Here is a 22,283-nt window from a genome sequence, read left to right as displayed (position 1 = left end):
ATATTTTTAAACTGAAATGTACATCTTACAGTATTTGCCAGTAAGGGGAACAAGCAGTACTATATGATGCTTAGCTTTGTCAGTGAAAAACTCATGTGAATTACCACAAGCTTTTAGTCAGACATTCAAGTGAAATCTGTAAAATTTGTTTCCAACAATTCTGAGGCCATCAATCCTTCCTTAAACTGACACACCAACCTCCATCATTCTTTTCGGATTAGGATTTTCTTCTCTTCTGTCTGGGCCTTGCAGGTTATATTATGCATAAATGTGTATAAACCACATTTATTTCCATATTACACAAATACTCATTTTATTTCCTCTGAAAGTCTACCCCACATGTACAGTACTTTTATTTTACATTGAGTTTTAATTTAAATTTGTTCAACTCCAGATTTTTAAGCAATCTGCTTGCCTTACACAATTTATTCTAGTGCATTTACTCATTTATTTTAGCCATAGACACCATATGAGCACACATTCAACTCTTCACCACTGCCCTCTGCCACAGCTGCCACCTTCCCCTCCTGTGTCTGCAGCTCACTGGAGCCCTGGTCTTGGAGCACCAAAGGCTGCAGGGGACCATGTGGGCCCCTCAGTCACTCCTTCAGGATTTGTAAGTCACAGACTTTTCCCAGCAGGACAGGGGAAGCAGGAGAACCTTCACCCTGCTGGTAGTGAAGCCTGCAGAGCTCTGGATAGCTCAGGCTGCTGCTACAATAGTGCAATTGTACAGAGAGGACCCATTGTCTGTGGTACCCCTGCAGCAGGGGAGCGAGTCTCACTGCTCACCCTGGGAGAAAAGTCTACATTCTCCATATGCAGTCCTGTTTTATTCCACAAAGTATAGCCACAGATTTGAGGACTGCAGCTAAAAGCAAGCCCATGAGTAGTTTTAGATGCTAGGAGCTTGGACAAAGATCAGATGACTCTGCTTTGCCTGACAACTTGTTTTATGTCATCTGTCTGTAGTAAGCACTTCTTCAAAGAGGGCTGAAGTACCTCCTTTCCTACTATTACTCAAGTTCAAACCTTCTCATGTAAATCCTAGTCTGCCCTCAGTTTGTTCTTGCTAATCAGGAATTCTTGGAACAATACAAACACATTTGTATTTTTAGCACACATTATGTCTTTTCCATCTGCAAGACTCTTATTTAAGCTACTTCCCTTTTCTACTGGCTAAAATATTTTACTATTCTGTATTGATTATATGGATTTATTATCATAGTAGAGTTTGAGATGATGTTAGGACTTCTGACTTCATAAAACAGGCCAAAAACGTAGGATAGCAGGAATAAAATTGAAATTTAAATTAGGGTCTTTTGCACTTTTAGCATTTGTTCTCCCTGGAACAAAACACATGACTTCTGAACAACGTAGCAATTTAAGAAACTATTCCTTACAGAGCAAGGCCAGCGCACACAACAGATGCTGAACATGGTGCAGTGATAGAACAGGGCGGCATTTTGACCTCTGCAGCGGCCACCTGCGAGGACAGGCGAAGAGAAGACAGGAGTAGAAAGAAAAGAGCCTGCAGCAGAGGTGCAGTGTACCGTGGGGGGCTCGATGGTCATAACAACTTGCTAATCACCAGCCTAAAGAATTTGAGTGTTTCTCAAACCCGCCTCCTGCTAAGATGACACTGCGCTTCAGTTGATAATGCAACTTCTCAGCACGGTTTCAGAACAAGTTGTACTTGGCAGACTGCCATGGTGCTGAGTGATCCTTCTCCTGCGGGATTCCAGAGCTTCCACAAACACAACAGGTCACTTTCCACTAATGTGACATAAAAGAAAGAGATTGAAAATGTCAGTGTTGACATTGGCTGCCTGATGAAATCAGTATGCAGAACCGAGCTCTGTTTACAAGACCAGAGCTAAAGGGAACTCGTGTAACTCCCTCTGCCCTCGAACTTCCCCTCTCCCACACACAGACTCACCACCACACTGAACAGCTGGCTGGAGCCTGACCAGAACAGCCACAAATTAATGAATATGAACCATTTTTAATGAGTGCACATCTAGTTTAGGATGAGAATGGCTGAATATCAAATGCTTCACTGTCCTGCTGCACAAGCAAAACCAATACTTGATGTCTGAATATTACATATGAATGAGGAGAATGGCATACAAATAAATTTATGACCTGCAAAAATTACCTAGGTTTTAATGTTAGAATATGTGATCACAAAACTATGAAGTGGAGAGGAAAATTGCTAATATGCTGTGGGACACCATCCACCAGAGGTTCTTTTTATATGTCTCATATCACCCTTCAGAAGATGTCAAAATACAATATGTCAAAATACACAGGGGACTATTGATTCAAGTCTAGCTGGCTTACAGCTATTTGGATTAATTTCCCAAAGCTGTGCTGTGTTCATACCAAGGAGAGTAAATTCTTGAAAGAAATCACGAGAACTAGATTAATTCACACAATGGCAGGTAAAATCCACAGTATTCAGGAAAGAATAACAATTTAAATCAGGATGGTTTTGCTTCCTAAACAGACTCTGGAAACAACAAAAGCCTTGGTAGGCCATTTCGTAAAAACCACCACTATATGAATACTAATATTTTAGTCATGCACCATTCTCCATATCTCGTTACTTTTACCTTAATGAGTAAATGAACTGTGAAAAGATGTTAGAAAACACAGGAGACATAAAAAACACTGCTGGTGCATCTGTCCACCAGCCAGGTTTTCAGATTTTTTAAAATTTCATTTATATCATGCTTCTGTCATTCAGTTGTATGGCATAGCATAACTGGCTCACCACTTACTGCTTGTACGGCTTTAGCTGTACTCAACTGTGTTAGTACTGGAGCTGGCTGCTTACCAAGCTCCATAACTCCATGGATTATCTCTTCTATTTTCATCCATTTTCTGAAGCTCTAGGGCAATTGAATATTAAAATCAATCTAGAGTCTGTTTTTAAATCCTTGTAGTAAATTTAATAATTTAGTTAGTAAAAATTTTGCCTATTGTGGGATTCCAAATCAATCAACACGTAATCACAGTATATAATTTTTATTTTAGAAACAGTAATAGAGCCCTGTATCAGCTATTTTTAGTGGAATGTTGGTCTTAAAAATCTTCTGGCTTTCCTATTTTTTCAAATGAAGATAATTATTAATGTTAAGATATTAATTGTTAGGATATTGTTAATGTGTATTCTTTTGATACTATATAGTATTCATTAAGACTCGTATCATAGCAATACAAATAAAGAAGATACAATCTCTTCCTGTGCTTGCAATTCTTCATCCCGTTTGTGTGAAAAACTAGTCTAGTACACTGATCCACTTAACAACTAAAAATTATATTCGCATTTATGTATGTTCTTAAATCACAGTTACAGTAAGGCTAAGATTTGAATCTCAGATGCTGGTTTATTGCTGAATGTTAGCACCTCCTGCTACACTGGTCTGACCTAATGTGTTTCAAAGACATGAAACATTGAAAATGAAGAAAACAACAGAAGTTCTCTAATTTATTGTACTTGTACTAGTTTGAAAACAAACCAGTGGGAGGCACCAAGTCAGATAACAATTTAATAGGGAAATTGAAAAAAAAAGGCAGAAAACACTGGTTCAAACTGACAGAGTCAGGATACAGCCTGACACCCTGTTAGTCAGGGTGGTGGTAGCAGTCTGGTAGAATGGTGGCTGCAGTCCTCCTGAAGTGGTGGATGTGGTTCTGTTGAAGCAGTGATCCTGTAAAAAGGGTCTGCTCTTCCTCAGAAGGTCCAGTGGGGGCTGTGTAGCTCCTGTCCTCTGGGAATCCAGTGGACAGGGTGTCTGTGGTGTTCGGAATCTCAGATTATATCCACGATGGGATGCTTGGTTCCTCCCTCTGGGTGGAGCATCTCACAATGGGGTAGTGAGTCATGAGGCCAGGCATTGATGAGATCATTAACAGAAGATAGTCCGGAGGGAGGAGGCAAGGAAACACTGTCCCACCTGGTTTCAACAGCTCATGAGGATGGTAATAGAATACACTGCAACCCAGGACAGTACTTTAATTACTATTACTGCAACAGTTTGAGCCAGTTTTTCTCTGTGGATTTAAAGGATGGAAAGTTGAGCAGTACTTCTTTTCCAAATTCTAGACTAGCCCCCCCAGTCCAAGAAAATGAAATTTCAGAAAGGCTTTGTCTTTCACAAATATGTGAAACTTACATGAAAAACCTGAATAAACAGTCAGAAGGCTACACTGCACTGAGCTACATATTCTGACAGCTACAAAACCCACTGTGAAAACTGATCGTTGATTCTTCTCTATCCTTTAACCACTTATTCACCCAAGTGAGGATCTTCCCTCTTAACTTTTGCCAGTTTAACTTCGATGGGAGCGTTTGACATGTGATTTTTAACTGGCTTTTACAAATAAAAGTCGACTGTATAAACTGTTCTCCTCTCATCCACCTGCTCACTGACTTCTTTAAAGATTCCAATAGATTTGTGACAAAAGATGAGTTGACATTTCCTGAATATATAATATTTATAACTGCATGAACTTACTCCACTCTAGGTAGTTTCTATTAGTTTGCCTGGTACAGTTTTCAACATACTAGAATTATTACCCTAAGAGAAAGAAACATTATGTAAACTTTCTCTTGAATATCACAAAAAGGGATTTCTGAGACAGACTTTGATTTAGCCACGACTATTGCACATCAATTACCAGCTGGGATCTTGCATAACCCAGTATACTGCACTTGAATGTTAGGAGGCTGATTAAAGAACTTCCAAAATGCTGCACTAGTTAACAGAAACCAATTCTAGCTACTGAAGACAGAGTGCAGGAAATCACTCAAGGTAAGAGAATTAGAGAAAGCTTAACATAACATGCATAAGTTAATTAGAATATTTTCTATTTTTTTTATTATCCTATTTTGCTCACTTGCATGGCATGTAGTTTAATAAAATCAGACGGGTATTAAAAGGACAGGGTGTCTCTGACCTGCAGGCCAAAACGCACCACAGAAACACTCAAACCTATCTTACAGGGTTTGTTCAGGTGTCAAAAGCACTACCTAGGTGTCAGGGAATTCAGTTGGGCAATCTATTCTACCAAATAGAACCCTTCCCTTTTTTAAGATGACTCAGGTCTTCCACTATAACGATAACTCAAGAATGCAGGGCAGTTTACAATGGAACTATTGTGGGATTTTATCTAATAATAACATATTAATACCTAATTAAGATTTTCTGAAACCTGATATTTGCCCACAGTACAATGTAGGGCACTGAAGAAATACCTGTGGTATACCTGAACTGGATGTTACAGGGGATGTTTATCCAGCAAATGCTGGGCAAAGCAGCTGTACATCTGTGTTGCTAAGGCTGTTGACCTGGTAAGTCTGAGCAGAGGGCTGTGTTAATGTAGCTCTGCTGCTTTCAGGACCTGAGCTCTCTTTGCACAGCACCATGTCAGTGTCCTTGAGACCCTCTGTTTATTCTCAGCTCAGGCATGGCTTAAGCACTGCGTGGGCTGCTCACATCACCGGTCTCCTTTACTCTAAGGTCCTTCAGATGATATATTTCTGTAGGCAAGAAGGCAGACCAAGGCTTTAAATCCCACAGTATTAGGCTTCTCCACTTAGACTACCAACTAGATTTTTAAGAAAAGCCAAGCTGTGATGTGTATCAGCTGAATGGCAGCCTAATGATGGTTAAACTTATTGTTAGCTTGGGCCAAAAAATGTCAGTGTTCTTGCCTGTCAGCTCCTGCCCCCACATTCCCAATCTCTTTGTGTCATGGACTAGCCTAAAGATTTTGACATCCTATGTCTGAATTCCTGCCATAGAAATTAAACCGTTTGCTTATGTCTTACAACTCCAATACTTACAAAGTAGAAAGCCTTGCTCTATCTCTGCTGCTATACCAACAGAGAACCTTCTGGCCACCAAGTCTGTGAAACAAAAGGCAAGCCTTGCTTCACAAACAGAAATTCTTTTTTTGACCAGATAAGATGTGTTTAAGTTCACTTTATAAGGTGTAAGTGCTAGGTTCTCTAGACATCCACAGAATGTGAGATGGGATCTCCCTAACAGGATCCTCTCAAAATTAGATTTGTCCATCTTTACATAGAACCTAAAAGGAAATTAAAAATGAAGGATCTCTATCTGTTGATTTTAATTATTTATATTGACCTTAGTTTAGTTTATATTAATTTTAGTAGATCTATTAGCAGTTTCTATTTATTGTCTATAGAAGATTAGAAAACCATTCAGCTGCAGTTTTGCCTAAAAGACTAAAAACTGTCCCAGAAAATTTACAATGACATTCTTACGTGCTGTTAACATATTTTTACAATGAAGACTTTTGCCAATGTTTTATATAATTATTTATGTTTGGGAGTATATGCATCACTAACACCAGACTGGGTTCTATGGACCTTTAACTAGCATGTTTCTCATTACTTTATTGTTGTTGGAAACAGGCCACAGTAGATACATTTATTGTTGCACCAAAGCTGCCTTGGTGTAAATGTCCAATTTTTAGTCAATGAAAAAGAGACTTTTTTTTAGTTTTTAAAGAAATTGTGCTTCAGTTACTCAGTTTACTTAATTCAGTAAAATTCTGAAATATTTTACAAAGCCACAGAAAGCAGTTGACTTCTGGAGTGCACTGCTGCTGTCCTGTGCCTACATTTGGCTGCACTCCCGCCCAATCTATCAAATCATGAACTCAGTGCCCTCTGTTATTCCTATAAAACCTTGTTCTTGCGTGTGAGACAAAGTTTAGGGTTCTCTCAGACTATACATTTCTAGAGTCTTGTTCTTGGTTGTCAGCTTATCACCTGTGAACTCCCTACAATATTTAAAAAACAAGCCAGGACAGTTGTGTTGACTCAACAGTGTCAGCACCTTTTGGTCAGGTAATGCTCATAAGGGGAGTCTCTTGTGAAAAAGACACTGCCAAAGGGTCAAATTCTTGCCCTTTCTGGCAAGCCAGAAGAATAGCTCTGTTAGATGCTTAAAAATTTAGAGAAACACATAAATCTTTGGCACTCTTACTTGCTTCTGCTTGCACAGGCAGGCTCTAACACCCTTTATCCCCTTCAAATGAAATCCTAAATGCATGGGATCACACATAAATGAAAGCCACTTACCAAAACATGTATCTTTCCTTTTTACAATTCTAAATATCTAAGTCTAATATCTAAACGTAATTTCATCTTAATCTTTTCATGATCGTGACATATGCACAAACATTCCAATTTGTACAGACAGATCATAACTAATTGTTTTAGCATTCTATAGATTCAACAGCAAACCCCAAAATGTACCAACTGCTATGGAAATAAAGTGCACCAATTTTTGCATAAGACTTTAGACAAGCAAGTTCAGACTTCATATAAGCAAACATCCATGGGTGTAAAAAGTTTTAGAAGATGCTTGTGAAACATACAGTTCTTATCAGAGATTTAACAGGGTAGGTTTTCCTACTATATTGGAATCAAAAAGTTAGTCTTTGTCACCTATTCTTCAGTTTTTGAATAAATTGATATCTGACTTTCAGCAAAGCAGCTTTAGACATCACCAGCTTTCAGTGCTTTGATATCCTAACCAGTTGGAGCTTGTCAAACTTTTAGAAATATTTCCTGTAACATTAATCAAGAAATCATTTCACAAATATGATCCTACAAAAAGCACACACTATCATATTTGAGTGAAGGCACCAAAGTTCAGAGATAAGGCAGGTGACAAACTGACAGAAACACCCAGTTTCAAGATACAAAACTTTTAATGCAACATAAATATAAATTGCGAAGTATTTCCTGTTTCTATTAAGTGATCTTACTTTCCACAAAGCTGCTCTAGATTTATTATGCAGCTAAGAATGAGTGTCAGAAGGAAGTTATTCATACAAGTAAATTCTTTGCAATGAAAGCACAACTTTCCCTCCCTTTTTGCTCTAAAAGTGTAAGACAGAATTCTCTTTCCAATCCTTGCAGACAGAAAATGAGCATGCAGAAGGACGTGACTCCACCCTGGCCTCCAGTTCAGGCTGTACCCACTCCCAAAACAGCAGTGCTTGTTTGCCATGCAGCAGTTCACTCCCAGCAGCTCTAGTGGAGGACTGTAGACACAAGCAGAGAACTTTAATAACTCTGTGAGTAGCAAAAATATTTATATTCATAATTGGATTTTAAAAAATCAAGCATGTTTACCTAAGAAATGTAATAGTTGTTTACAAGAACTTTGAGAATGAATACAATTAAACACATATTTTAGCTTGCCCATGCAAATATGAGCAGCCTTCAGCAGTTGTCTTTGTTTTCTGTACTTATTCATTACTCCAACATGTAATTATTTTAAAAATATCACAATGACATGATGTTGTTGCAGAATATTATCTGGTATTCATTGAAAATGAATCTCTGTCAGCTCTCCCATGAAATAGAAGAAATAAGACTTTCTATGAATAAACCCCACCCAAAGTAACATTTCTTCTACTACATAGCAAGTTCCTTCACTCCAAAAATTTGGGACCACTTAAAAACCTCTCTAAAAATACCTTATTTCTTTTTCCACACAAGAGGCAAAGATAGTTTAAGTGATTTAAGCATGAATAGAATCCAGCCACTCATTATCAACATTATATTACACGACCTTTCCAGAAAACACCAAAGCCATCAGGAAGTGATCCGTAATTGCAAATATATTTGTCATACTATTCCCCAAAGATATTATGAAACACTGATCTGTTTTTTAAATCTTCAGATTTATGATAATCATGTGAACATCATTAATGACATTTAAAATCTTACTGCCACAAACAGGCAAACTACTTTGCAGACCTTGTAACTATCCATTATAGTTTCTTTTGGCTCCTAATCTAAAAAGAAGTGCATCACTGGTTCATAAACGGGGTAATTTCCAGAAACAGCAGCTTTCTGGATGCTTTCGCAGCATTTGGAGTCTTGTGTAACTAAAAGACAAATTCCTCCCAAGTGAGTGCTTTTCTGACCCAGGCACACCAGCATGGCCAAAAGTCTCGTGGACCCAATAAAACGGCATTTACTCAACAACGACTGAAAAGGTGTTTTCACGACAGAGAAATGCAATGAAACGGCAGAGGATGTGTTTCTCAGCTGAGTAAGATTTCTGGATGAAGATAAAAGGGTTTTGAATTAATAGCAGCAAAACAAACAGGAATGGAGGAAAAGATTTTATATCGAAAATTTCCATGCAATTTTTATTTTCCCAAGTTTCAGAAATTAACTTTCCCTTTTATCTTCAGCAATGTCAATGTTAAATTAATCTCTCTATTTTTTTGGGTGTGAAAGATTAGGTTGATAGCCACATCAAAGACAGAGTGAACCATCAACAGAAATGAAATCTTGTGGATTTCAAAGAAGCTTTGGAAAAACAAGAAAAATCAAATTCAATCTAATAAAAACAATTATAATTTTGGGACTACAATGTAGTTCTTAAAGTGTGTATCAACAAAGGTGAATTTTACATCACACCCTAGTTGTCAGATTTGGAAGAAAGTTTAATTCAGAAATATGCAATTTCATAAGTGCAGTGATTATACTCTCCTTGTAAAGGTCTGTCTTTCTTGTATTAGTATTGACTAATGGACTAACAGACTTTAAATAATTTTTTGATTGATTTTGTACAAGTGCCATCAAATTTTTGTCAACACTGCCATTACTGTCCTTTTATCTTTATCTTCCCATCTCAGTTTTCTATAATTCCTTATTTGCAGCTCATTTGAAGCATAATTTTTGGGGTTTATATTTGCATTGTAGATGTGATACAGTGAACGTTTACTTATTTTTAAAAAAATTTATAAATTTTCCTCTAAATGTTTTTTTACAAGTAAAAAGTCTATGAGCAACAAAGAGATCAGCAGACAGGGAAACTGTGATGATGACCATATTCTCCTACTGACTTATGCTGAAGATGAAAGGAAAGGTATCAAGCCATTAATAAAACCTAAAGTATATTTACATTACTTTAATACTGTATCCCACTGTCAAAATTTGCACATTTCTATTGTTGTTATGGGAATACAGACAAAAATTCAAGACAAAAAGCTTTCCTAAATGAAAAGCCACAGACTGTGGATCCAAATGTAACCTAACCACCAAGTGAATCTGGGATCCAATTCCAACGGCGAAATGTTTCCTTAACACCAGAGCAGGCACGACTGCAGGACTGACTCAGCGATAATCATCAAACCTACCCAACCACGGACATCCTTTCTCATAATAAGATGAATTTTTGTTATACATCTCCCATTCAAGTACAGACTAGGCCCAACTCTGCTCAGTCTCTGAGATATTACATGATCCTTCCTCAAGCAAAAAAAGCATTTAAACTAACATCCTTTCTTAATATTAAAGTGTTGAACATGTTACCTCTTGCTAATTTTGTGACTCAAAGAACAAGACATTGCTCATTTCTGAAGTTTTGTTAGATTTGTATACTTTTTCCACCGTTGCAGCAATTGCAGCCGGTATGAAATGAGACACTAAATGAGACTACTACTATAAGAATCTTTTTCAGTACCTATATGTATATTAATTACAGAGATGTAGTAGTATACGTGTAAGAAACCAAATTATTACCTCAAGCCCTATAATATACTCAGTGCTACCACTGATTATCTAATGACTAAATCTATTAATTTAGATATCCATAATTTATGTTTATAAGTTGTATATGAATGCTCTTTTGTGTTCTGAAATACTCACTCCCTAGTGAAGGTGCCTTGTGCATGGATATTGGGCATTACTACACAGACCCACGGGCAGAGCTGAACTCCTGTTAGACTGAGGTAAAGCAGCTCTGGAAAACAAAGTCACAAACCACTCATCCATTTCAGAAGAGATTCTGGCTCCACTTGTACTAATATTTACCCTTAAGATAGCAGCATAAAGATAAGAGGACCATCAATTTGTAACACAAAGAGAATTGCCAAATAACATAGGATTAATGTTACTGTTTAGTTTAGTCATTTATTTATTTGATCTTAGAATGTGAAGGAATAATTAATGGTGGCTAAAATATGTTTGGACCAGGCAAACTACTAAAGATCTCCCTTACCTCTTCTCTACACATTCTAATGCCACCAATTCCCATTTAATTCTTTCAGTTCCATTCTTTCTACTAGGCAAATGACTGCTCCCACTCTCTTTGTGTGGCACTCTTAATTGGTAACAAAATATTTTTGCCTTCCTTCTTTCATCCTTATTTTCCCTTAACTTCTCAGGTTCCACTTTGATAGTCTTCTAGAGATTTTAAACTACCCTGTGTATCAGTGACACTTTGCTGTTAAATAGGGTTAACGAGGTCATTTTGACAGGACCAGAAGTAATGTTTGTTTTGAAACCGAGTGCTCTGTTTAAATCTGTTTATTTGTGCACTAAGTCAAGGCACTTTGAGCTGTCATGATGACTCAGAGCAAAGCTGCAAAGTCTCAGTTCTACAAAGAGATTAGTCACTTTGTTTTTTTGCACTGAGCTGCTCTGAGTCAGCTGTAAATTGTTGCACATCGAGTACCTGGGTACAACTTCAAATGGTACAGTTAACTTCAGTGCAAATTCCTGAAAGAAAAGCAGTCTCTCTGTACCTGAGCAAATGATTGACTAGGTCTACCTTCTCCAATATAGAACTGGGTTTGACAATGAAAGAATTAGAACTGTGAGAATATTGATTTACATTTTTTCCCGTAGCCAAGGAGAAATTTCAGGGTTAGCAGGCTGAGTTTACTAAACTCTGAGTATACGAAACAATCAGTTGAGCTGTGCTCTTAATTCATTAAATGTGTCAGAGATTAAAAATCTAGACATCAAATGGTTTACTTTTTTTGTCTTACTCTATAAATGTAAACTATAAACTTAATAAATACAGTAACCAAAAGTGTCTCCCTAGACAGGAATACAATCCTGATGCTTTTTGGAGAAAAAACCCACAAGAGACATCATAGAAGAAACTGTAACATTTCTCTGAACCACTCAACTCTATTAATGTTTTCACATGGGTCCAAAGAGAAGGATGTAAAAATAATGTGAAGGCTAGGAGTAGTGAACTTTTTGAGAAGGAGGATGACCCAATCTACTTGTCAGTTATGACAAATTAGTGTTTCACTAAGGACATTTTGAGTTATCTCCACCTGTATGAGGCCTGCATTTGTTCCCCTCTCCTGACAGCATAGTTACCTTCCCATAAAGGCTGTCCTTACTAGTTTTTCTTTTCTTCAAACCATTTGACTCATGCTGCTCTTTTACTTGGCATTCAGAAGGCCCTAGCACACCTTCAATTCATTGTGCAGTAAAGAATAAGCAAATGCTCCCATCTTGATTCAAACTAAAATAATAATGTCACTAAAAGATTTTCAGGAGAAATGTTGTGTTATTTACTTTTATTTCATTTATTTTCTAGAGAAAGTACTATGGCCAGTGCTCCTCAAATGAGCAATCACTGTATGGAGGAATCCCATCAAATACAACTTTTCCTGCACACTTACTCACCACCTGCTTTCAGTCTGACTTATTTAAAACCTGCCATCCACTTATTATTAAACTAACAATAGGTATTTAAATATGCAAATAAGAATAAACATACGAGTATTATCTGTTGCACTTGTTCATTCTTTATTTATGTCATTTACATGTATACCCTTGATTTTGTTCTGTAACTACTCATACAAATAGTAATGAATCCTATAAACCTTTTTGGAACGTAATTTGTTTGTTAAACAGTATGAAAGACAGCTTGATTATGTCATACCATGCTTTTCTATTGAAGGGATTAGCATCCAATGTCATGTCCTCTTTGCAAGATTCAAAAATAATTGAGATTTGGAACATGAACACTTTAGAATATAATTAAGAAAGCACTAGTAGGATGTTAGTAAGGATTTTGAAATGTTCTGCACACTGTTCCTTTATACACTGCCTGCAGATGAGAATGCATTGCTATGAAATGAAATGATACAAATGCATATCCTGCACATTTTATCTTCAGGAGTCTTAAGATAGTTTTGGAAAGATTTTTATTAAAATTAATGAAAAGGTACTTTATTTCAAAATGTATCAAATGTCCTTCTGAAAAATAGAGATGTAAGCCTGTTCTAATCCACTATGAAATATAATTTAGAGACTCACTGTTCCTGTATTATTATTATTTATTTTTTATGTCTGGTAATAATGCTAAGTATTATGCTAAATATGCTAAATATTAAGGTCATTATGTTGCATATTGTACAAATACACAGAAATAACACTGAACTGACAACAGTCCTAAGTAACAGAATGTTCTATTACTGAAAACACAGTAGTAAGGGAAGTCCTGAAAAGCATTAAGTGATTGATTCTGCCCTGATACAACATATTCACACACATTGTTCCCCTACTCACTCCCATCGAGCCACAGTTATAGGGGAAAATTACCCCATTGTCCAAGATGCATCAGTACCAAGAAGCATTGATTTAGTCTATACTGACGTATTAAAAAAAAGTATAATCTAAAATAAATAATATAGATGATGTCACAGCTACTTAGAAAAGCAGTATAGATAATGTCTTTTCCCAGGGCTCCACAAAACTGTGATTAATCCCATGGAAGCAGACAAACCTTTGTTCACTGATCTCATTCTATGCTAGTCGTAAGGATAGATGAGATCAGATTCATCAGTTTTACTTCTACACCATAAGGGTGTATCTTACAGAATGAATGTTGGCTTCCTAAAAAATACTGGCACATTATAATTTTTACAATTATGATAACTCATTAATCAATCTATTCTTAATTTTGTGAAAAAGTGATGGAAAGTAAAGTTCGCCAAGCATAAAAGATTAGCAAGAATGACAATTGAGTATCAGGAGACAGCAAACAGTCAGCAATAATCTCCTGTCCTTTAAATTTATTGTAATATGATTTTTCTCCTGGCTTTACTATAAATTAGTTTCTTTCATAAAAAGTTTTAGTTGCTGTGAAAACTGCTTGTGAATCTGCGAAAGCTCTTTCTGAAGAACAAATGTAGGTGCAAGGATCATCAAGAATGGAATTTCAAGTTACATACTTAAAATCAGATTGCACAATCTATATCTGTGCTGGTGAGCAGCTACTCACCAGGCTAAACTGAGCAAATTGGTATTTCCTCATGCATTTCCTCCTGTATTAACAGGGCCATAATTTGGCCCTTAAGTAAATGGTTCAGGTAAAATTCTCTGAAATTTTCACAACAAAAGTATAGATGTTTAACACTGAAATAACCTATTTCGACACACACTATCCTACCTACTATAGATTCTCCTTCTTCATAAATCAAGAAAGAAAAAAAGTGCTATTCATTGCCAGGCTCCACAAAGAATTACTCTTGCTACCAAATTAGGAATTCTCAGTGCTTGATTGCCAGTTGGCTACCAAAATCATTAACCTCTTTAGACATCAAGAACACTGGACCTTTGCATTGCTAGCTGATCTAATATTAACAAATGAGTACTTTAATCTCAATTGTATTTACAGGTAAATCACTGTTCATCTGCAAAATCTGCTGCCTGAATCTGCTAGAAGTCATTGCAGCTGGTTGGCTGATTATTTGATTATGCTAGTCCTAAATTCTTAAATTTATCTGACAGAAAGTGTATTTTTGTTGGTTTGCATGTGAGTGCAACTCATTTTCTTTAAAAAATGCATAAGAACTCAGATTTGTCTAATCATATTCTATTTGGTGATTATCGCCAAGTCTGCCTGCAATCAAACTTGAACGGTCCTTTGCAAGTCATGTATGCATTGCTGATATCTTCTCTCATTGTGACAGATTTGCTTCCCATAGGATGAAAAGTGAGTGCCCATGGATCAAGCATTAGTTTCAGAGCTGACAGGTGGGTAGAATATCTCACCTACCTACACATGAGCAGAGAAACAATACTCCAGACATCTGATGGGTACAGAGGAAGCATGGAAGTAGTAAAGCATTCCTGCATTCTACGCCACCCTTCCTGAAAGCTGTGCTAAGGGCACTACATTAATGAGCCAACCTCGAAGAGACATTATTTCCTTCCATGAACAAGTGGAGAAGTGGGGGGAATTTGGGTCAGAAGCAAACATAATCATCATTCTACTCCCTTCTGTGTCAGCACAGGGAGCTGGCTGGACATGAAGAAAGGAACGTGCTCCATCTGGCAGGGTCTGATGGCACACTCCCCATTTGTGCAATGCTACAGCTCAGGGGAAATATGATTCAGAGGCTGCCTCTGAGTCACAGCTTCTCATTGAGCTGCTCTGAACGGGCATGGCCACGTTTTGTCCTGTCCTGGAACAGATCCGGCTCACCCTGCGTTCTCAGGTGTGTCAGCAAGCACTGACTTTGTGAGGGGCACCAAAACACTGGGCACCAATTCCCTTTGCAATAATTAAACTAGACTCATACATACTAACAAAAAGGCAACCACTCTGCTAATGATGTCAAACAGTAAAGCAGAGCATTTAGTATGTGTGTTGTCCGAGATGTCTGTGCTGTCATGCTACACATTTAAGACCGATAGAGGTATTTTCACCGCACCTTGGGAAACGGAAACTGCAGATTCTCTGGAGCTCACTGCATTCTCACAACCAGGGGCATTCCCTGGAGCTCACTCCAGGAGAGCCAAGCGGGGCGCGCCGTCCGTCCGTTCCCCCGCGGGTCCGGAGGCGCTCCCGCCATTGCCCTCCCAATGGCATGGGCACAAAGCTACGTCCTCGGCTCTTGTCAGAACGGCCGTGGCCCCTCGGAGAGAGCTGCCATGGGAACACGCCGCCGCCCAGGTGCCAGAGCCTGTCCCAGGGAGCGGGTGGCAGAGCGGGAACAGCGGAGCGAGCGGTGGCTGAGGAGAATGATCCACTCACACTGGTGGCAGTGCCGTGAGCGTAGGGAGAAAGGTTAAGGAGCGTCAGGGAGTTCCAGAAAGAGACTGATGGAACCAAGCTTTGCCCTCCCTGAGATGGAAACAGGGACGACCACCAGAGAAAACCCATAATCATGCTTTTCCTTCCTTCTTAAATACATTATCCCTGAGGGGATAGCACCGCCTAGGCTGGCATTGGCTGTACTGGACATGGGGGAAACTTCTGGCAGCTCCTCACAGAAGCCACCCATGTAGCCCCAACAACCAGCTACCCAAACCTTGCCACCCAAAGCCAACACATTCCATCCCTCACCTCTGGGTACCATATATTTAAGAATTATCATTAAAATACACATTCATCACAAACTTCACTTACACCAACCAAAAGAATTCCCCGCACCAAAATCAAAATAACATCAACACCAACAAAAATTACCCACAGTACTTCCCTTATTCCTTCACCACAATTGCAACCATCAAAATGCTCCACAATCATTGCGCTCTTCCCTCTCTAGCATTGTTCATCCATGTTTTGCCCATTAACTTTTCCTCTGTCCTTATCTCAAATTCCTCATGTCCCCCCTTTGGGCATCAAAAAGGCCTTTTTTTTTGGTGGGGGAAGAAGAAATTAACCCACTGCCTGGTGTTGCTACAGATTGCTACAAGTACTATAAAGCCTGTTGACACAGTGTATGGGCCCAGTCTTTTGTAGCAGTGACCGGCACAGGGCCGTCCCTGGCAGTCACACCGCCACAGCCGGCTCAGTTCCAGTCAGAGCAGTGACCCTCATCTCTGCCTGTGGCACCTGTAGCGGCATTGCCTGGAAATCTGACTCCATCACCAACCAACCACCAAACACTGGGCAATCAGCACCTAGCACAGACTCACTTCTCCAAGCCATATCCAATCTTTCTCGGAACACAGTCCCAGATTTTTCTTACTCAAGCAGTGAGGATGGATTCTATGATTCATCAGACCTGTGCATAAAGCTGAATGTTCTCATTTATGAACTGTCTAGAGGGCATTTACTTCCACTAATAATTTTTCAAAATCAAAGAATTAAACACATACAGGCTAATTGATATAAAACACCTTTTGGTAGATATGATGTACTGCAAAGAAGGTAACAGGAAACATTCATTTGCATTCAGTTTGGAAAAAAAAAATCTCTTAATTTATGAAAACAGTCCTGTCTGCTCATTACCATGAATAGTTAAAAACTTATATTAATTATACCATTTTTATTTCCAGTTACATAAATGGGTATCTTCAATTTCTGTTCCACTCTGCCATTCTCCAAAGACAATCTGTGAAAATAGTGAATAAGAGTCTGGTTGCTTTAGTAGTTTCCCTGTCTTAATGACCTGGACATACAGCCAAAACTGTGTATCACAAAAGGGCACATTTATGTTTCTTTCACTAGCAGAGCTGCATAATATCTCACATAATCCTAAATCTATATATCCCAAACAGCAACTACGCATCAATAGGAAAACAAACAGGCAGAATAATCTTACTATTCATTCATGATCCAGTGAGAAAACGTTGTGCAAATGTGAGCGTATGCCTTTGAAAAACAGCATTCTGTGGCTCTTTTCACTGCATGGTGACACCATCCCCAATTACACAAAACAGTAAAGAAACCAAGCGTCTGGGTATTTCTCTAGACAATTATGTGATAGAATCAGATAGATGGTGAAAGGAGTATAATGGAACAAGTAAACAACCAAATCCTCATTATCAGAGAGGTGCTGAGCACCCGAAGCTCCCTCTTAATTGAACTGGGAACTCTTTTAATATGTCTGCCTTTAATCTTTGTGCCTGAAAATCTTAATTTCAAATCTAAACATTTTCATAAGTGAGCATCATCACAATTGCTGTGAAGGTTCTGGCATCTTATTTCAACACAGCAGGGAAGGCCTGGATGAGAGAAATAAGGCCCCATGAAGCTCCTGCCTGGAAATGCACGTGTAGAGGACTCTTGGCACACAGTGGGTTCTACAAAACTGTAGGGATGAAGGAAGCCCTCAGGTTGGCTTTAAAATAATTTTATATAACCCTTGATACCAAAATGTGTGAGGTTCCTTGTCATTAACAGATTTTATCTCTAAAAGCACTCTTTTGAGAAAGGGAAGAATTCTTATTTCCATTAAATGACCAAGGGATTGAAAAAAGGTAGAGGGAGAGATTTGCCTAAGGAAGTAGTGCAAGCCTGCTGCAAACTGAAGTGACAACTTAGAATTCCCTATCTGTACCTTAAACAGAGGGTATTACTGTCCTCTGGGTCTTGGTTAAGAAATGTCACAATAATTTCATTTTCTTATTCCACTGACATACAATGGACAGGGAGGTTTCCCCATCTGCAGAATAACCGAGGCTAACTGGTTAATTTAAAACCACTGTTCTATTTGATTTTGTGAGCTAACTTTGTCTCTTGTAAAAATCACAGTATGACCTACTATGAAAACAGAACTGCTAAAAAGTTAATGAGAGCAGGCTACTTTGGAGATGTAAAGTTAAAATGAGGGAAGAGTTTTGGCCATAAATACACATTATGAACAATTACATTAATTTATTTTGAATAAATGTATAAAAATATATGAATAGTGAAAATGTAACACATACAATTAAAACCTGTGATTCTTACCTTTCACTTAACATCCTTTGGTTGCTAAATACTTCTGGAAAATTTTTATTCTAAACTTCTACAGATGTAATTTCTCCAGTTCCTTTTCTTTTATGAACATGTCACGAGTAAGACTGAGCCAGGATTGTGTTTTACTACTCAACAAAACTGACTTCCTTTCTGGTTTTTATTGGGTAATTACTCCTGTAGATGTAACTGAGGATGGGCATAATATAGGCTATTCTAACTAGAAGAAATGAGCACTAAGTCATGCAACATCACATCCAAAACCATTTACCTCTTATATCTTAACTAAATTAACAATATCACTCCTTGTGGAATTTCAGAGATACCTACAGGAACTCATTTTTGTTCCTCAGTACTTCAGTCATAGATGACATATTTGGCCCTCCATTTGGCTCAACAATATGATTACCAATAGCTTAATTGCTTTATATTGCCGACATTATAGCCACTTGTAGAAACGATAATGAAAGAAATGGTTCACATTTCTGGCCTTTTACAGTACCTGCCTCATGCAGACACTTGGTAGAGTAGAAAGAGCAAATACATGAAACACAAAGCAAACATACCTCCAGCTCTAAGAACTACAGGTTCTTCAAGTCTGGTGAAGATCAAGAGACATGTGGAGGGGATCTTGACTTCTCTTTAGTTTCTGAAAGACAGTGCACCCACAGTTAAGGAAACATTTCATACAGAGGTTATGTTGGTTTTTGTAAGTAAAACTGAAGAATATAAAGCTGATTCTATATAAAAACTGGGGCACTGACTTTACAGACCGAATTATGGCTATGCGCCAGACAAGTAGCCAGAGAAATGGTAAGACAAAAACCTACAGAAGTGTGTGAAAGTTATAATCATTTGTGACAAAAAAGATAGTAAAATTAGATCCAACCCCACAGCCAGACAATTATTTCAGTAATGGAAGGGTATCATACACTAACAGGTATACTTAAATGTTTTATATAAGCTACAAAAATAAAAAATCATTACTACAGGAAATCAGTAATTTTGATTCCACAACTGCACAAAAGACTCTAAACAATACTTATTCAAAGAGAGAGAAAACAAATAGTTGTTCTTCCTACTAATGAAAGTTGAGAAAGAGTATGCAAATTATAGATTAGCTTGTACTTTCGGGAAGTATTTTTTTAATAGTCACATAGAAAAACATGAACAAATTAAGTTTTCAGGAATTCTAAGCACTCCTTTTAAGCCAGAGAGAGCCCAGTGGAAAAATCCAATTCTATTAGTTTTGTTTTTGCAGGTCCCTGCTGGTCTGATCACAGGTGTCCACCACCCCAAAATTCTGCGTGACTGAATTATGCATACATTGCTTTCTCAACTCCCTAGCAAAAACACTGTAAGTTCAATGTAAGAGCAAAGGACTTTAAAAGAGACCAGAAAACTGTGATACATTTCTTCTTACAGAGACAGCTTATTCATAGTTACTGTCAAGCAAGCCCAGGGGTTGATGACTAAAAAAAAAACATTAACAAAAAAGAGAATCCAAGCCCTTTCTTTCAAAAGTTTTCCTTTCTTCCTCCCACATATATCCTTCAGCAATCAGCCAGAATAAGCATAGAATTAACAAAGTTCACCTTGCTCTATACATTTAAAACCACTCGAAATTTTCATGTAAGAGTATAGAATGAAACCCAAACAATTATGGAAATCTCAGCCTCACCCAACTGATGGACCAGGTAGAAAAGAATGAAAAATAAAAGAAATTAATCTTCAGAAACTAGTTTAATTCTACCAAGGGCTATCAACAATATAATGCAACAATATAATTGTAGAGTTAATTCATGACATCATTAACTAATGGGGAATTTAGTTGTGTATTTTTGTGCCAACATGTCTGAATGCTTTAAAAACTAAATTTAATCCAAGTTTTCTAGTGTTTATGATTCTTGTTTTGGGAATAATTCCATTTCTGCAGTTACAACTTATTTACTGTATTGCCATAACACTTAGGAGCTCTAATAACGTACAAGAATATACTGTGTTAGATGCTCTAAAAACATAAACCAAAAAGAGTGAAGCTTAAACACGTTGTGAGCAGGCAGTGAACAAACAGAGAATAGAGAAGTATGAAAAAAAAAAGTGACATTAACAATCAACATGGCAAGTACATGGTTTGGCATGCCAGCTTCCAAAATGAGTTACTGGAGACTTCAAAAAATATCTTTTCCCACACCTGAGAGGCAGAATGAAAGAAAACATAGAGCTATTTATCCAAAACCAAAACAAGTGGGTGGTGGAAGTTGGTGTCAGGGATTGTTGAGAGTTGTCATCTCATAATGAATCATAGGTGAGGTAGTCCAAGAATGACCTTGAAAGCAAATCAAGACAGAAAGTAAAGAGACATGTGGTCAAAATTACTGGCTTGGGAAATGATCTTTGCAGTTGTATTACGGGAAAAGGATTATTTTTACACTTGACAAGACTGGTACACACAAACTCCTAACTCAAATAAAACATACCTTTGCCAGGGACACTTTTATTAAGAATGAGAAGGCACCGGGAACAGCATCAGGGGCCAACACCCTGCCCTGCCCTGCCGTTCAAGCACCCCCACAGGAGCACAGGAACATGCCTTGGGTTCTCGGCTGCCACCACCAACTTGGACCGCGTCCTCTGTGAGGACATGGGCGAGCTGGCAGAAGGAAAAATTAATTACGAGAGGAAGAAAGTGTTGGGGAGGTGGGTAGAGGGCTGAAAGTGACTCCACGCCCTCCAACGGTGCCTCCGAAATGGGGCAGCCGTACATGTTATCACATCCAGCGCTGTATTCTATCAATACAATTAATCTAGATGGAGCGGAGATTTTTACGGCACACAAGTGCTCATTAACTGTGAAACAGAACGAATTTGCTCTTCACTCATCGTATTTTGATCTAAAACCTAGGAATTGTGTCAGTGGCCTGCTCGGATCCCACAGGCAAACGACTGCATAGCAGTCACAGGAGTAACGTGGACTGTCACCCCACCAAACCCCACTGCGACTGGCACCGGGCCATCCCGAACCCGTGACAAGGGTGCAGTGACACAGCACTGTATCGAAAATAAACAACCCACTGCATGTCAACAACATCGCGCTGCCTCTGCCAGCACAGGAAGTGGGGGAGGAGGGGGCAGTGAAGGTGTCTCTGGGGGCTGTGAGGGTTCTGAGGGTGCTGTGGGGGCTTGTGAGGGTGCTGAAGAGGCTATGAGAGAATCTGTGGGGGCTGTGAGGACCTTGAGGGGCTCTGGAAGCTATGAAAGAGTCTGTGGGTACTGCTAAGAGCTCTAAAGGCTGAGAAGACGTTTGGGGTCTGTGACGGCGAGAGAGGCGGAGCCCCGGGGTTAGACATGGCGCCCTGTGGGGGTCACGCGCGGCCCCGCTGCCGCCACAGCCCCCGCGCGCCGCGCGCGCCTTTGCACCCGACCCCAGCGGCCGCTCGCGCGCTACCGGGTTGTTTACTTCCTCCGCGGCGCGCGCTCCGCCCCCCCCGCTGGCGCTCCGCCCCCGCTGCGCGCCCTCCCCGCCGGCCAATGGGAGCCGCCGCCAGCCCCGCGCGCAAGGGGTGGGCCCCGCCCACAAGGAACCTGGCGAACGCAACGTCAACCGGTAGTGCTCGTCAGGCGGGGCTTTGCGCTGATTGGCCAAAGAGCGTGTCCATCTCCTTAAGGCCCCGCCTTCGCCTTCCCCTTTACTCTCGCCGCCGAATACACAGCGCTCCGCGGCCCTGCCTCCCCCGTCTGTGTGTGTGAGGCGCGGATTGGCTGTCGGACCGG

General features: G+C 39.1%; 1 long non-coding RNA gene across 4 annotated transcripts; it reads right to left on the bottom strand.

Annotated features, from left to right (window-relative positions):
- Window positions 1-7,736: 7,736 nt before the first annotated feature.
- LOC138110466 (uncharacterized) lies at window positions 7,737-22,183 on the bottom strand. 4 transcript variants are annotated; one of them, XR_011150941.1, is made up of 4 exons: window positions 22,095-22,183; window positions 20,990-21,162; window positions 19,076-19,158; window positions 7,737-8,091 (listed from the first exon to the last, which is right to left on the bottom strand). It is a non-coding gene; the product is annotated as an uncharacterized lncRNA (long non-coding RNA). The 4 variants fall into 4 exon arrangements; XR_011150942.1 differs by lacking the exon at window positions 22,095-22,183 and adding an exon at window positions 21,744-21,915; XR_011150940.1 differs by lacking the exon at window positions 22,095-22,183 and adding an exon at window positions 21,275-21,724.
- Window positions 22,184-22,283: the final 100 nt, after the last annotated feature.

The sequence above is a fragment of the Aphelocoma coerulescens genome, chromosome 4A (assembly GCF_041296385.1).
Source record: "Aphelocoma coerulescens isolate FSJ_1873_10779 chromosome 4A, UR_Acoe_1.0, whole genome shotgun sequence".
Classification (NCBI taxonomy): Eukaryota; Metazoa; Chordata; class Aves; order Passeriformes; family Corvidae; genus Aphelocoma; species Aphelocoma coerulescens.
This window is presented reverse-complemented; position numbering and strand designations above follow the sequence as displayed.